The 14,259-nt window shown below is 40.4% G+C and overlaps 1 pseudogene; it reads right to left on the bottom strand.

Annotated features, from left to right (window-relative positions):
- Positions 1-220: 220 nt before the first annotated feature.
- On the bottom strand, positions 221-8,706 carry LOC116751102 (annotated as a pseudogene).
- Positions 8,707-14,259: the final 5,553 nt, after the last annotated feature.

Below are 14,259 nucleotides of genomic sequence, written 5' to 3'. Positions count from 1 at the left end.
TCTCTAGATAAAATTAGAAAACCATAATTCAAAAAGTCACATGCACTCCAATGTTCACTGCAGCACTATTTACAACAGCCAGGTTACAGAAGCAACCTAAATGTCCATCAACAGAAGAATGGATAAAGAAGATGTGGTACATATACCACATCTTTTTTTTTCAAAATGAGCATTTATTTCACAGAAGCCTTGGCACAAAGAGGCTGGGGTGAATGTGGTTTCAGTGATTGTCCTTGGTTGCCTCCTTTTCTGCAGCAATCAGTGGAGTGAGGCTGGAGAGGGGCTTGACAATCTTCAGGAACTGATGCTACAGCATCTCTTTAGCTGGACCTCTTTTCTCCACATCCATTTCAAGACAGAGGTTCAGAAAGTCTCGGAAGATAGCTGACAGCTTCTCTGGGTTCTGAAGCTCCGGGGTCCCATTGGTGGCGATGAGGTACAAGGCTCTCAGAGGACTTTCACTGAGGTATGGGGGCTCCCCTTCAATCATTTCGATGGCCATGATGCCCAGGGACCAATGTCAACCTTAGGCCCATAGGCCTTCCGTGTCACAACCTCTGGTGCCATCCAGTACGGTGTTCCCACCATGGTGCTCCGTTTGCTCTGCTCTGGGGTGATCTGGGCACAGAATCCAAAATCAGTTAGCTTGACAGAGCCATCCATTCCCAACAGGATGTTTTCGCTCTTGATGTCTCTATGAATAACTTGGTTCAAATGCAGAAACTCCAAAGCCTGCAGGCACTCATGGCCCACAGCTGCAATCTGGCCTTCATCCATGCAGGTTTCTGTTACCATGTCTGTCAAAGGACAATGGAATATTACTCAGCCATAAAAAGGAACGAAATTGGGTCATTTGTAGAGATGTGGATGGACCTCAAGAGGGTCATACAGAGTGAAGTAAGTCAGAAAGAGAAAAACAAATATCGTATATTAAAGCATATATGTGGAATCTAGAAAAATGGTACAGATGAACTGGTTTGCAGGGCAGAAATAGAGACACAGATGGAGAGAACAAATGTATGGACACCAAGGGGGGAAACAGGGGGTGGGGGGGGGTTGGGATGAATTGGGAGATTGGGATTGACATATATACACTAATATGTATAAAATAGATAACTAATAAGAGCCTGCTGTATACTTCACTGTACAGTAGAAACTAACACAACATTGTAAAACAACTATACCCCAATTAAAAAAAATAATAAAAAAGAGACCCCAGAGAGCTCCCTGTTCCTTTCACCATGTGAGGACACAGCAAAGAGTTGGCCATTTATGAACCAGGCAGTGGGCTCGCACCAGACACTGGATTTGTCAGGGCCTTAATCTTGGACTTCTCATCCTCTAGAAGTGTGAGAAATAAAATTCTCTTGTTTATAAAAAAAAAAAAAAAATTAACTGTTACCTCCAGTTAAAAGTCTCTTAATCAATCCATAGTTTTAACTTCCTAACAAAGACATTTCTTACAGCCAGAGGGGTCTCCTCTCCCCGCTATTCCTTGCCAAGATTGCTGCTGAGTAGAGAAGGAAGCTTCTATGTATTAATGATGGCGGGAAGAAGGGCCTTTAGTCTACCTCCTATTCTCTTGATCTGTGCCATCCAACACAATAGTCACTAGCCATGGGTGGCTACTGATCACTGGAAATGTGGATGGGCCACATGGAGCTGTGCAGTAAATGTAAAATACATACTGGCTTTCCAAGGTGTAGTACCCAAAAGTATATACATAAACTATCTCCTTAATATTTTACATTGATTTCAAGTTAAAATGAAAATACTTTGGCTTATATTGGGTTAAATAAATGTTAACTATTCAAATTAATTTCACCTATTTTTAACTTTTTTAATGTGGCTGCTCGAAAACTGTAAATTGTATGTGTAGCTTGCATTATAGTTCCATTGGACTGGCTGCTCTGGGTCTTCTCCTACCTCCAGTGTAGTGTGTCCTCAGTCGTCAGCCCTGGCATCTGCTGAGGACTGTCTGGTCCTGCATGGTAACTACTAATGATGGCTACTGTGCCCATGGCGGGGACAATCCTCCAGGTGTAAGTTCTTCACCAGCTACAGCTTTCTTTTCCCAGCCCAAGCCACTTTGATCTTTCAGTCTGTGATATTGTGATTTATAATAAGAAATATGTATTTGTTCTTTGTCCTGTTTCTGGCACAGAGCTCCTAAAACCCTTGGCATTTCCTCTGAGGAGAGCAGATACAGGTGTGTCTTGTTATGTTAATGAGGTGACTTTGGGCGAGCACTGAAGGGTGGGGCTGGTTGCCGGGGAACCAACCTTGTGAGTAGAGGGTTGGAATTCTCAGTCCCCCCACCCCACCCCACCCCACCCCCGCCTTTCCCTAGAGGCTGGAAGCTGAATCAATCACCAATGACTAATGATTGAATCAATCATGCCTGTGTAATGAAGCATCCACTAAAGCCCCAAAGGACAGGGTTTAAAAACCGTCTGAGTTGGTGAACAGGTGATTTGAGAAGCGTAGTGGTCTCAGAGAGGGCATGGACTCTCCGAGCCATTTCCCCATAACTTTCCCTATGCATTTCTTCCATCTGGTTATTCTTAAATTGCATCATTTTATAATAAACCAGTAATCTAGTAAGTAAAATGCTTCTCCGAGTTTCATGTGCTGCTCTAGCAAATTAATTGAACACAAGCGGGGTGGGGGGGGCATGGGGACCTCTGATTTATAGTCAGAAGTACAGATGACAGTCTGGACTTGCGACTGGTGAAGGGCTATGTTCTACTTTGGTAGAAATAGGACTGAATTGATGCCCTGCCATTAGGCCGTAGTGCTGCTAGGATTGCATCGATCTTCCTGTTTGTACTGTTTGTAACTATGGCCCCATCTTAAGTATTCCTAATTGAAAAACAAAGCCTCAGGAAACCGAAACTTAACCAGCCGCTCTCGCTTCTGTAACTATGCTTGCTGAACCCCCTTTTGCAACCATCCAACCAATCAGACGGTGACTAGTGTCTTTGTTTAAAAGTTAACCAATCAGTGACTAATGTCTTTGTTTAAAAGTTAGCCAATCAGTACCCCCCACCCCTGAAGGTCGCGAGCTTGTTTGTACCTGTCTATAAAAGAGCTGTACTAAACTCCATCGGGACCTCTTAGCGTCACCGGCAACGAGTGCGCGGAGGTCCAGGTTCGAACCTGCAATAAATGACCCTTGCCGTTTGGCTTTGACTCTTGTCTCTGGTGGTCTTGTGGAGGGGTCTCGTGACCGTGGGCATTTCACTGGCATCTTAAGCTGGGCAGAGAGTTGGTGTGAGGGACAGTCTTGTAGAAATGAACCCTTAACCTGTGGAATCTGACACTGTCTCCAGGTAGATAGTGTCAGAATGGAGCTGAATTGTGGGACACGCAGCTGTGGTCCAAGGATTGTTTGCTTGTTGGTGTGGTAAACACACATGCCCACATTCCAATTTGGGTGTAGAATGTTTACAGTCCTTGCAGCATCTCTGCTTTTTACCATTTAGTAGCATATAGGACTTCCCTGGTGGTCCAGTGGTTAAGACTCCATTTGCGGGTTCCATCCCTGGTTGGGGAACTAAGATCCTGTATGCCACATGGTGCAGCCAAAAAAAAAAAAAAAAAAGTAGCATATGAAGGTCATAGGCTTTGAATAATACTGTATCTCAGGCCCATTGCTCTAGAATCCTCCCAGGGCCCTTGTTAATTTATCATTCCAGAGCTATGATAGATAAAGCCATGAGGCTGATTACAAGCCTGGATGTTCTCAAATTCTCCCTCAAGCTATCTGGGTTTACTATCGTCTTGCTACACCCTCCTTTGCCCAAGGCCGAGAATGATGGCTCATCAAATTCCTATTCCAGGATTCAATTATGCTTATCTTCTCTCAGGTTGCAGCCCTGCTAATCTGTCTCGTTTTCTCTTATCACGTAAAACTTTCTCTTTCCTCTTCCTGTCTGAAAGGTCTTTTCTATCCATCATGTTCTGCATGCTCCTTACACTATGCGTGACGGTAAAACTCTATAATCTGAGTTCATGAGATTGGCTCTTGATATTCAAAGGACAGCGTTTAGAAGACAGACTATAGAGCCACTGAGCTCTATTGGCGATCATCACTAATGTCGGGGACATAAATGCATGAGTTCCAGTTTTACCTGCACTGTCAAGGATTTGCTGAAATCCTGTAATTCTCTATATAACAATTGCTTCTAACCTTCACATAAACTATTTCATTTGTTCCTTTATAATATGTTTCAAAAAAGCTGTACTTTAAGTAATTACTATACTTACAAGTATCTACAAAATATATATATTTTGTAAAATTACACATATTCACTTTAAAAATTCAAAAATAAAATAAAATTAATTAAAATAAAAATTAAAAATTCATACAGCACAGAAAAAGCCAAATAAGAATAAAAGTACCCAAAATACCCCAAAAATGATAACTGCTGCTAACAATTTTGTGACTATCTTTCCAGATACTGTGATTCCAGATTACTATGCTTAGTAATCAATTTTAAATCAATAGGATTATTCTATACATGCTATCTTTTTCACTGAGAGATCTTGTGCATATATTTTCACATGAATTAATATAGAAACATATATTAATTTTAATGGCCACAGAGTATTGCACCATAGGATTGTATCTTAATTTTTCTGTCTAGTCCCATATTAATGGATTGGGAGGGGGCTAAAATAAAGAAAACAAGAAATGGACATCCTAACAGATACATTTTGCATTTGTGCAATTACTCCTTACAATAAATTCTAGAATTGAGATTGGTGGGTCAAAAGCTGTATACATTCTATATTTTGATACAGTGTGTCAAATTGCCTTGTAGAAAAGTTGTATTGATTTATATACCCACAGTAAATTAGAGGGTCTGTTTTCCTTCACTTCCTACAATAATGGGTCATTTCAATCTTTCACAACTTTATAGATGTGGAAATTATATTTCACAGTTGTGTTTGGTATGTTTTTAGTAGAATTTTTTTTTTTTTTTTAATTTTTTGGCCACACAGCATGAGGGATCCTAGTTCCCCAACCAGGGATAGAGCTTGCGCTACCTGCAGTGGAAGCGCGGAGTCTTAACCACTGGACGGCCAGGGAAGTCCATTTCACAGTTGCTTTTAGTTCATGTCTTTGATTATTAATAAAGCCAGAAGTTTTTTTTGTTTTTTTTTGCGGTACGCAGGCCTCTCCCGTTGCGGAGCACAGGCTCCGGACGCGCAGGCTCAGCGGCCATGGCTCACGGGCCCAGCCGCTCTGCAGCATGTGGGATCTTCCCAGACCGGGGCACGAAACCGTGTCCCCTGCATCGGCAGGCGGACTTTCAACCACTGCGCCACCAGGGAAGCCCCAGAAGTATTTTTATATTTATTTACCAATGTGTTTCTTCATATATCATTGGCCTGTTAAAACCTATCACAGATTTTTTTTCCTATTGAGTTGTTAATTTTTTTATAGATTTATTCATTTGTACATTATGGCTATTAATTTTTTGACATGTGTTACGAATTTTTCCTAAAATTTTTTTTTTTTTTTTTTGCGGTACGCGGGCCTCTCACTGCTGTGGCCCCTCCCGTTGCGGAGCACAGGCTCCGGACGCGCAGGCTCAGCGGCCATGGCTCACGGGCCCAGCCGCTCTGCAGCATGTGGGATCTTCCCAGACCGGGGCACGAACCCGTGTTCCCTGCATCGGCAGGCGGGCTCTCTCTCAACCACTGCGCCACCGGGGAAGCCCCGAATTTCTCCTAATTTTTTAATGAATCTTTTAGCTCGTTTATGGTATTCTTTGCCCTAAAGATGTTTTGAATTATAATGTAGTTTCCAGTTCCTGTGATAATTTCCAAACAACAAAATATAAATATATACACTTAGATTCCCTTCAAGTTCTTTTACATTTAAGTCGTTGATTTATCTTAAAGTTTACAGGTATCTAAAAGTAGGGGTTTAACTTATCTTTTCTAAATCACTAGCCAACTGTTCAAAAATATTATTTGATGAATAATTCATCTTTTGTGCCACTAGTTTGAATACACCTTTACCATATAATAAATGCCATATATTAACTTGGTCCTATTTTTAGACTCACCAGCTTTTTCTATAACCTATTTCTGAGCCAATAATGCACTGTTTTTCTTTTTTGGTAGCTTTATGGTACATTTTTACATGTGGTAAGGCATATTATAATCCTCCAAATTCATTCTTCCCCACCCTACTCTGTTCCTTTGCTCTCTGGCTTTTGGTTGGGTTTGGCCAACAAAGAAAATGGAAGGATTAGGGATTGTGAAGTCTAAGTATTTTTTCTCCCAGCTCCCCACTTGTGGGTCCCTATGAATGGAGGTGTCTCTCATCCTATCAAAAGTCCCTGTTCCTAAAAGCCAGCCTCTCCACTCAGCTTTCTAAGTTTCTAAGTTACTGAGTTCCGGTAACTTTCCTCTTTTTCCTACTTCGGTCCTGGGAGTGGTAACAGTATCCTGGGTTACTCATCCTGGGGTGTTGCACTAGATCTTCCAATTTCCCTTATATGCTGCCAAAACTTCATCAATAGCCCCTCTCCTCTCGGTACCCTGACTTGATTGTGTCATCTGTCTCTGGCTGGGAACTTTACTGATACAAGTGGTAATAGTGAATATCTCTATCTAATCCTGGCTTAAACTGGAATGCTTCCAGTGTTTCACCATTAACCATCCTTCACTACTGTTAACATCAAACCATCTCTACTGTCCTTGAACACACTCTATCACCTCTTCCTTCCCTCTCAGCACATGGTCTCACTTGCTACTATATCTGCAAACTTATATGCAGTCCTTTCTTCCTTCCCTCCTCTCACAGTGGGAGAGTGATTTCTCCTTTTGTCTCAGCTGAATTCCTCTGGCTATTCAGCTCAGGATTCTATCCTTTCATTTTTCTCAGGGATCTTGGGATATCACCCCTTCCACTCACTCAAGTTACCAGATCGAAATATTTCATGACTGTCAATTCTTTTTTCTTTCTTCTTTTTTTTTTTTTTTGGTCACACCACACAGCATGCAGGCTCTTAGTTCCCCAACCAGGGATCAAACCTGGGCCCCCTGCAGTGGAAGCTCAGAGCTCTAACCACTGGACCACCAGGGAAGTCCCCATGCCTGTCTATTATTAAAGTGAAGTCCCCAGTGACTCGAGCCCCACTCGTTTCTTCCCTCGCTCTTCCTCTTCACCACTGAGTCTCAAACTTTACTGGGCATTTATTCCTCAACTTCCTCTAATTCCATGGAAACTTCTGCAAGATCACTGTGTCAGAAGTGGACAGAGTGAACAGTGCAAGAGGTTTCTTTGGGAATAGCACCTATGAAATATGAAAGGGGAGGAAGCAGGATTTGAGCATAGAAGGCCTTCAGATGGTGATGCAAATCTGAAAAATTCTTGGTCAATCCAACAAGAAGTCCTGGGGCAAAAATTGCTCCTTAAAGGAGCCCTGGGCTGGACAGAAGTGTCCTTACTTACTCAATGTTCTTGTTAAGCTCCATCGTTTGCTGTGGGCTGTCCAGGAAGAGCTTGGCCTCAGTCTGAAAGCTGAGGCAGATTTGGGAGGTACTAAAATCTGGAATCTGTCGGCTCAATGACATTGATCATTCTGTCCTTCAGAAAGATCCTCTGATTCTTCCCTGTTACTCTCTCAGCTTCTTCTCAATCACATTTGAAAGACTCTTTCTCTCACCATCTACTTAACGCTGTTCCTCAGGGTTTGGTCCCAGGTCTTGTTTGTTTTGTACCCTGAATACTCTATATAGAAAAGACTCACACATGTCAATAGCTTCAAAATGCTGATGGCTTATAAATGCACGGCTCTAGCCACGATCTCTGTCCTAAGCTCTAGGCCTGTGTAGCCAACAGCCCAGGAGACATTTTAATGTCTCACAGGCACCTTAAGTCTTCCTAACTGAATTCTTTACTTTTCCTCCAAACCTGCTTCTTCCCCTCCAGCATTTTCTATCTCAGTCACCTACCTGGTTGTCCATTATCCTCATCTCCTCCCTCTCCACAATCTTATGCAATTGCTAAGTCTTGTCTTTTTAAAACTTTAACTACCTCTCCGATCTGTATCTTATCTCAAGCCAGGGTATTTTTCTCTTGTAAAATATTGCAGCAGCCTTCAAATTTTTTTTTTTGTGTGTGTGTGGTACGCGGGCTTCTCACTGTTGTGGCCTCTCCTGTTGCGGAGCACAGGCTCCGGACGCGCAGGCTCAGCGGCCATGGCTCACGGGCTCAGCCGCTCCGCGGCATGTGGGATCCTCCTGGACCGGGGCACAAACCCGTGTCCCCTGCATGGGTAGGCAGACTGTCAACCACTGCGCCACCAGGGAAGCCCCCAAACTGTTTTTTTTACCTTTCTGCTTTCTGTCCTAGCTTCATCCAACCTTATTATTCATTAAATAAATAAAATTTTAAATAACCATGTGTCTGGTGAGGGAAATGCAGGTTAAAGCAACACTGAAATATAATTTTGAACAGTTGTATTCACTTCCTGTACTTTTTTCTCTAAGAAATCACCACAACTTGGTGGCTTAAAACAACAGCAATTTATTCTCTCGCAGTTCTAGAGCCCAAATCTGAAATCAAGGTATTGGCAGGACCACATTTCCTCTGCAGACTCCAGGGAAAATCTGTTCTTTACCTCTTCCCTCTTCTGGGGACTGCCAGCATGGCGTCCCTGGCTTGTGTCCCCAACCTCCCATCTCTACCTCTGTCTTCACATTGTCTTCTTCTCTGAGTGTCTGCCTCAAAACTTCCTCTGCCTCTCTCTTTCAAAAATACATGTGATTTGGACTTCCCTGGTTGCACAGTGGTTAAGAATCTGCCTGCCAATGCAGGGGACACAGGTTTGATCCCTGGTCCAGGAAGATCCCACATGCCGTGGAGCAACAAAGCCCGTGCACCACAACTACTGAGCCTGTGCTCTAGAGCCTGTGCTCCACAACAAGAGAAGCCACTGCAATGAGAAGCCCTCGCACCACAACGAAGAGTAGACCCCACTCTCCACAACTAGAGAAATCCTGCACACAGCAACGAAGACCCAACACAGCCAAAAAAACAAAACATGTAATTGCATTTAGGGCTCCCTGCATAATCCAGGATAAAACCTCTTCTCAAAATCTTTAACTTAATCACATCTTTTGCCATGTAAGGTAATACTCAGACTGTGAATATTAGGATGTAGATTTATCTTTTGGGGAGTCTACCATTCAGTCTCACTACACCTATCAAATTAGCAAAGCTTTAAATAGAATGAACATTCAGTGCAAGCAAAAGAGAGAAAAAATGGTATGCATACACATCCACAGCTGGTGAGGCTATAAATTGGTATAAATCTGTTCCAAACAATGTAGTAATATGAATTAAGGCCATTAAAAATATTCATACTCTTCGACTTCCCTGGTGGTCCAGTGACTAAGATTCCACGCTTCCAATGCAGGGGGCCCAGGTTCCATCCCTGGTTGGGGAACTAGACCCGTGTGCCACAACTAAAGAGTTCGCATGCTGCAACTAAAGATCCGGCACACGGCAACAAAGATCCCACGTGCTGCAGCTAAGACCCCGCACAGCCAAATAAATAAATAAATAAATATTTTAAAAAATATTCATACTCTTATCTAGTAATCTCACATCTAGGAATTTGTCTTAGACAAATATATTTAAATATGGACAGAAGATTCAAATGTGTGTATATATATATATATATATATATATATATATATATATATACATTTATATACACATGGAGAAAAGACTAGAAAAAATGCATCAAATTCCTGTCATAGTTATCTCTGGATAGTAACATTATGGACATTCTTATTTAAATTTGCCTAGGATTTTAAAATATTTTAGGATTAGTATGCATTACTTTAATAATCATTTAAGTCTATTTTCAAGTTTACTCATATGAAATATGGATTGGGGTTTGATTCACGATGAAAGAATATATGACCAGCCATAGAAGACTTGCGAATTACTTTCCAAAATATTTAAAAGCCTATTTGGCTATACCTCAGGAGCCAAAGCAAGGCAATAAAAAATGGATTCTGGAAGTCAAACTTTTGAGATTTGTGATTATACACCCAAATATTCCAGGGTTCACTTATCTCTGGAGAAATTTTTTTTTCCCCCCTCTGGAGAAATTTTAAAATAAGAGAGAGATAAGTGAAGCTGGGATGGCTCTATTATGAGGCTAAAGGGGACGCAAGAAGTCACCTTGTTTATTTTACCACCTGAAGGCAAGCAGCTGCTCTAGGGAAATGTAAAGGTCTCTGTTTTTAAAAAACGTATTCTAAAAAAAAAATATATATATATATTCTATGTACTGGCTATTGTAAATAGTGCTGCAACGAACATTTTGGTACATGACTCTTTTTGAATTATGGTTTTCTCAGGGTATATGCCCAGTAGTGGGATTGCTGGGTCATATGGTAGTTCTATTTGTAGTTTTTTAAGGAACCTCCATACTGTTCTCCACAGTGGCTGTATCAATTTACATTCCCACCAACAGTGCAAGAGGGTTCCTTTCTCACCACACCCTTTCCAGCATTTATTGTTTGTAGATTTTTTGATAATGGTCATTCTGACCGGTATGAGGTGGTAACTCATTATAGCTTTGATTTGCATTTCTCTAATAATTAGTGATGTTGAGCATCTTTTCATGTGCCTCTTGGCCATCTGTATGTCTTCCTCGGTGAAATGGCCTCCTTCCATTTTTTAATTGAATTGTCTGTTTTTTTGATATTGAGCTCCATGAGCTGTTTGTATATTTTGGAGATTAATCCTTTGTCCATTGTTTCATTTGCAAATATTTTCTCCCATTCTAAGCATTGTCTTTTTGTCGTGTTTATGGTTTCCTTTGCTGTGCAAAAGGTTTTAAGTTTCATTAGGTCCCCTTTGTTTATTTTTCTTTTTATTTCTGTTACTCTAGGAGGTGGGTCAAAAAAGATCTTGCTGTGCTTTATGTCAAAGAGTGTTTTTCCTATGTTTTCCTCTAAGAGTTTTATAGTGTCTGGTGTTACATTTAGGTCTTTAATCCATTTTGAGTTTATTTTTATGTATGGTGTTAGGGAGTGTTCTAATTTCATTCTTTTACGTGTAGCTGTCCAGTTCGACAGATGAATGGATAAAGAAGATGTGGCACATATATACAATGGAATATTACTCATCCATAAAAAGAAACGAAATTGAGTTATTTTAAGTGTGTGGATGGACCTAGAGTCTGTCATACAGGCGAAGTAAGTCAGAAAGAGAAAAACAAATACTGTATGCTAACACATACATATGGAATCTAAAAAATATATATATATACATATGGTACTGATGAACCTAGTGGCAGGGCAGGAATAAAGGCATAGACATAGAGAATGGACTTGAGGACCAGGGCGCTGGGGGGGAGGGCAAGCTAAGGTGAAGTGAGAGTAGCATCGACATATGTACACTACCGAATGTAAAATAGTTAGCTGGGGGAAGCAGCAGCATAGCACAGGGAGATCAGCTCCGTGTTTTGTGATGAACTAGAGATGTGGGATAGGGAGGGTGGGAGGGAGGCTCAAGAGGGAGGGGATATGGGGATATATGTATGCATATGACAGAAACTAACACAGTATTGTGAAGCAATTATACTGCGATAAAGATCTATTTAAAAAATTTTTTTAAATAAAACAAGGCTTCATGTAGGAAAAAAAAAGTATTCTAGAAAGAGAAATCCTGTATCTCCATTGGGCTTCCATGTTCTTAAATATATCAATTATATTTGACAAAGTTCTACAGGTTAAGTAAATGGAGGAGAGATGTGAGTCTAAGAATTTTCTTTTGGGAACAATTAAAGAAACAAAGGAGAGACTGTTCCTTTGATTCTATGCTAAGTCTAGCTACATCCAACACAAAGTTATTTTATGATTTTTTTAAATAACAGTTTCCTGTATGAATTACAATTTAAGTTCCAGATATTGATAACAAAATAATTATTAAGCAAAAGGTTATGTATATGTAAAATATCATGAAAGAAATTCCCCCTATAATAAAAAAAATTTTTAATGTGCTAAATCCAGCTAGAAGTAATGTATTCAACCCACCTCATCAACTGAAGAAATCACTTACTTCAACAAGACAAATGCCTTTTTCATTATGAAATGTTATCACATACCATTAGATATAACCTGAGGGCACCAAATAACCTTAAAATATAGAACTTATTTAGCATACGGTTATTTAGTAATAATTAACTTTGTCTATTCAATGCATTACTCAATAAAATCACCGAGAGGCAAATATCTTGCAGATCCTGTCTTAGGAAGCCTTAGAAGAAATGATGGCTTCCCATTCAGGACACACAAAACATCTTAAGGATTAAGACAATTGTAGTAAAAGGACTGTCCTCTTCCATTATGTACAAAGATCCTCAAAGCTTTTAACCTCAAGAGATTATGCAGAAAATGTGCATACAGTTTCCCCAGAGGAAATTTAGTTTGGGTGACTAACTCCATGAGGAGATGAAGCACATAGAAAAGGACAAGAAAAACCAAGAAATACTTGCTGAAGTTGTGCAACTATACTGGGAATTAAGATCCAGTTAGGTGTATTCATTCTCAGGATAGCGGTTAGAGTTCTGAAAGACATCTTTCAAAGGAAATGACTATGTTAGCAGGGAACTTACGTAGGCTTGATTTGCAAATAACCTATTATTTGATGAAATTGGTAGATATGTGCATTTTCTTATAACCTGTGAAGGAAATAATTTTAAATGCAGAGACAAAAATAAATACGTGTCAAGCATACATATGTATTTCAAACAGACATACATATGAGAGTATATAAACTCATAAACATGTACAAGGACTGCCTTTTGCATTCTTCAGTCGAAAAATCATTAAATGACAGAAATATTCATTTTTGGAGTAAACTTGAGAAAATTTCAGTCTCAAGAATTGGTGTAGGGATGAAAACTGAGGAAGGCCATAATAATGGTCAAGTAACTAGGACTGCATAGAGAAATAGTATACAACTATTAAAAATGGTGATATAGATATTTGTTGTCTGTGATGTATTTTTTATTATAAAGAAGCAAGTAATAGAATAGCATGTATGGTATGTCCCTATTTATGTAAAATTGTGTGTGTGTGTGTGTGTGTGTGTGTGTGTAGGAAGATGTCTCTGTCATACAGTGACCATCGAATACATATTTTGTTAAATGAACAGGGTTAATCTCAGGGCGATAAGACCTGAGGTGAATTTTAGTTCCTTCTTTTTCTTTTTCTATATATATTTTGAGACAAATATAGTTAGAAGTAGAAAAATATTCTCACATTTAAAAAAGGAAATAAACAGAGAAGAAAACCCATAATTACTTCCCTACATGTGACTCGGTAAGGCAACTATCCTTGAAATCCCATTCATCACTGAATTTGGATTTCAATAGAATTCATGCTGCTGTTCCAGGTCTTCTCTAGTTCAAAAGTCCTGACTTCAGGGGGCTTCCCTGGTGGCACAGTGGTTGAGAGTCAGTCTGCCTGCCGATGCAGGGGATGCGGGTTCGTGCCCAGGTCCGGGAAGATCCCACATGCTGCGGAGCGGCTGGGCCCGTGAGCCATGGCCGCTGAGCCTGCGCGTCCAGAGCCTGTGCTCCGTAACAGGAGAGGCCACAACAGTGAGAGGCCCGCGTACCGCAAAAAAAAAAAAAAAAAAAAAAAAAAGTCCTGACTTCAGAGCCCCGGGGGTTTTCAGAGATTGAAGACTTTGGATGAGGAAAACTCATTGAAAATAATGGTGTATATATGCACTACCATAAAGTTAGGAAAAGAAAAAAAAGATTGCCCATTTTTGTGTGTTAATTCAGTGTTTTTCACACTTCTCTACTTGGGCACCCTAACTGCGGAGAAAAGAATCTGGAAGGCCTTCATAATCTTGAAATTTCTTTAAAGTCTTACAATTGATCCAAACAATCATGAGAATTTTGCATTGTATCCATAATATATCTGTAATTTTAGTGCAAAATGAGGTTTAAATTTATTTATCCTAGAGTAAAAATGATACTGCATAAAAAAGCTGGTCACATTTTTTCTTGCGGTTTTAGTGCCTGGTGGGCTGAGTGTGCGGGGGAGGAGTAACATCCCAGCAGAGAGGAATTCAGTCTAGAAAGCGCTCAGTTCCTAAAATCAGTATCACTGACAGACCAGCTGCTCTTGCGAAATAAGCCTCCAACTTTGCGCAGGGTGTCTCAGCACTTGATGGAAATCACAGAACGTTGAAGAAAA

This window comes from Phocoena sinus, chromosome 3 (assembly GCF_008692025.1).
Source record: "Phocoena sinus isolate mPhoSin1 chromosome 3, mPhoSin1.pri, whole genome shotgun sequence".
NCBI lineage: Eukaryota > Metazoa > Chordata > Mammalia > Artiodactyla > Phocoenidae > Phocoena > Phocoena sinus.
Note: the sequence above shows the minus strand (reverse complement) of the source record. Positions and strands in the feature narration are given on the sequence as shown.